We start from the raw sequence: 3,690 nt of genomic DNA on the forward strand, positions 1-3,690 counted from the left end.
ATAATTTAGGCAAATATGATGTATCTGTAGTAGAAGGGCCAGGATTATTGGAAACAACAATAATCCAGTCCCGAACAGTATGTAGGATGTAAAATGTTACGTATTCAATCAAACCGACTAGGTATGAATAATACTGTTCGTAATAAATTATTCACATTTAGGGCGGTTTCAGTCTAAATTATATCCTAAATATAGATACCAGAAAACGACTCAATATTAAAAATTATTTTTCCCATGTTAAAAGCAAATGAACGTGTTTTTTATTATAAATATGTTTATAAGAAAATGAACAGCATTACAAATAATAAAAAACTTATACCTAGGTAAAAATAAAATGAAACCAATTATATTATACCTTTGACATAATGTTTTGTCTGTTTTAATTCCAATTATTTCTCGTTAATTTTAATTAATTATTTGTAAACCGAATTTTCTAGATGGGATCTGAAACAAAAACATTTTTACATTGTTAAAACAGCAAAATATACTTTTTTTAAATTATATACGTAAAGGCAGACTGATCTCTTACCTTCTTGTAACAAGAAGTAACTTCTTGTTGCGGATGATCAAGATACGCTACGTTTTATTTAATTATGCTCTGCCTACCATGTACTGATAAGGGTTTGATTATAATATGTAGAACTGCAGAGGAATACATCAGAAACACCAATAAAATTAGTAGAGAATTCCATTTTAATTCACAAAAACAACTTTGTATGTTTACGTATGGATTAATGTGTTTGTATGTATACATTTATTACATATAAAAAGAAAAAAATAATGTATCGTTTTAGTTAATCAACGTTAAAATTATAAATAAAGATTTAAGATACGGTCCCTATTGTTTTATTATTTAAACAAATCAACAGGGTATTTTATAAAGTTTTATTTACTGTTATAAAAGCGGTTATTAATAAAAACACGTCAAAAGCATTTTCAACATAACATTAAACAGTATATAAACAACAAAATAAATAAGACGATAAATTTTTTTCACAGAGATAAAATGAGGGCATTGGAAGCAAAAATAGTATCGTCCAAAAAATTTTTTTGGTTATGATGTCATTCTGTAGTTTAACAATTTTATTTTTATAAATATCATGAGTTGAGTTGTAAATGTAGTTTAAAATCATACTTCTGATGGTTTAAAAATAGTGTTTGGAAGCAATCATGGTAATGTTTGGTTGGTTGGAAGAAATTGCCATTTGGCAATAAGCCCGCCAATGTACAAATAACATTATGTACAAAAAGTTAAATAAATAAATAAATAAATAATGTTCATCCGCCATTTTATTCGACCAATGACATGCTTGAGATGAAAAATATCAAAATGGCCGTGCCATACAAAAATAAAGAATGATTTTTGAATTCGTGTTTCTATTAAAGCTAATTTATTAGTATCTTAAAGTTTAAGTTCAGTAAAAATAATATTTTCTACATAAAATTAAACGGTTTTACCTGTTGAAAAGTGAGCTCATTATTTGACTTAGGCATATTTTTTGCCAAAGCTTTCTTCATAGAATAACAAATTACATCAAATTTAATATTATTTTTTTTTGTGCGTATAAAAATACTATTTAGTTATTAATGTTGTTAAATTTGTTTTAAAAAAAAACCTCCTTTAAATCCATTGTTGGGATTTGGTCTACTCCAGACGTGCTCTCCATCTACTCCTGTCTCTGGACATCCGTTACTTGTTTTTGCTTCCTACTCTATTCAAGTCCTCTCCAACATGATCAACCTCTTCCTTAGTCTACCTCCTGACCTCATTCATTAGGATACTCATTTTGTTAAAACTTACCTACGACTTAATAATTGATATAAAAGTCATAAAAACCACAAATGTTATACCCGAACTTTGTAAATCTGAAATATCATCTTATCACCTAAACATTTTTTTAATTTTTTTCATTAATAAAACAAATAATAAATTTAATTTATATTATACTCCCAGGAGTTTAAAAAAAACTCATTTGGGACCGTACATAAAAAGAAAAGATTTTTGTGACAATACATAATATCATACATAGTCAATACACTCCAAAGAGTAGTAAAAAAACACAATGTAAGAAACATGAAACACAGTACTTTACACTATCCATATAAATTAAATTAATAGCAATCACTGTCAAACAGATTTAAGTAATATTTTTTAAGTCAGACACTTTTGGTTTTTCTATTCAACTTTTCGTTTTTAAGCTCATCGGGCAGTTTATTAAATTCGGAATGGCCAACATTTTCGAAAGACTTTTTTCCGAACTTCGTTAATAGAAATTTAGTAACATGAAAATTTTGTAGAAAATAATAAGAAAAAGCTTTTTAAATAAAGTTTCAGAAATCAATCATGGTAGCCTAGTTATTAAAACATCTTATTTTTTTTCACGACCGTTTTTTTTTCTGCCGCTTGCATCATACTTTATCAATATGATTTTGCTTAAACGCGTCCAAATATTGGGAAGGTCAATTTTATTGAAACAATAAAATAGTTTGTTTCAGATATGAAACATAATTGATTTAATCCTAGGATAAATACATACTTGGTAAAATCGTGACTATTTATAGATGTATCACATAATCTCAATATTGTTTTTATTGCAATCAGCTTTTATCTTAATTTTGCCATGATCTAAAAACAAATAAATGCAAAACACTTACAGTTTTACAGATATCTCAACAGATATAGAGAGCCTTTTCAATAATAAAAATATTAACCGATTAAACTGATTTTTTAGTCTTCCAATATTAGTTATAATTTCAAAAGTAAAAACATCAATCTTAAAACAGGCTGAGCCACGTAAAATGGAGACTTACCCAATCAGAGGACACTCAATATGCAAGTTTTAATGCTCTAGTATTTTTTTAATGGCCTCGTGGTGTATTAATGCGTTTGCCTACCAAGCAAGAGGTCTCGGGTTCGATTCCCGACATAGTTGATATTGAATATTTATTTAAAAGGATGCTTTTGCACCAGAATATTTTATACTCCATGGACTGGTACCTGAAGCGTGAGACTGATCATCTTATCTTCATGTTACAAAAAAGATCAAGATACGCTGCGATTGATGTATCAAAGCAGTCCCAACCCACCATTAGGTGTGGAAAGGGAATGATGATGATGATTATGTTTGTTTAAAAATAAATATGTAGATATGAAATTGAATTATTTTTTCTTTTGTGTAATGGATAACGTAATGTAAATATATTTAATAAATTTGTATAAAAAAATGTTTTAAGTAGTAATATTGTATGCTTATATTTTATATCTGAATAAACCAAGAAAAAAATGTGAATGTTAACAATTTGTATGCCATTATATAAGCGGGTTTTATGGTCACACTTTCCAATTTGTTAATTCAACATAAAAAACATCAAGAATTTGGATGTTCAAATTTAGGCAAACATGAGTGTATAGTAATCATCATCATCATACCCCTATCTGCACCAGGTAGTGCATAGGGCACTGAATTCAACCACCAATTGCAGCGTTTATTAATCATCTGTTATATGAAGGTGAGGTGATCAGTCTTGCGCTTTAGGCACTAGTCCTGGACCTCGATTATGAAGGGAAATGAAGATTTCTGTATGAAAAATAAATATTTTTACTTTTTTTTTTCTAAACATGTTCAATTACCAATTACAGAAATTTTCATACAAATATGCACACTTTCGTGCATAAATATCAATATTAGT

This window comes from Micrasema longulum, unplaced genomic scaffold (genome assembly GCF_059751315.1).
Source record: "Micrasema longulum isolate JH-2025_06_02 unplaced genomic scaffold, ASM5975131v1 h1tg000084l, whole genome shotgun sequence".
NCBI lineage: Eukaryota > Metazoa > Arthropoda > Insecta > Trichoptera > Brachycentridae > Micrasema > Micrasema longulum.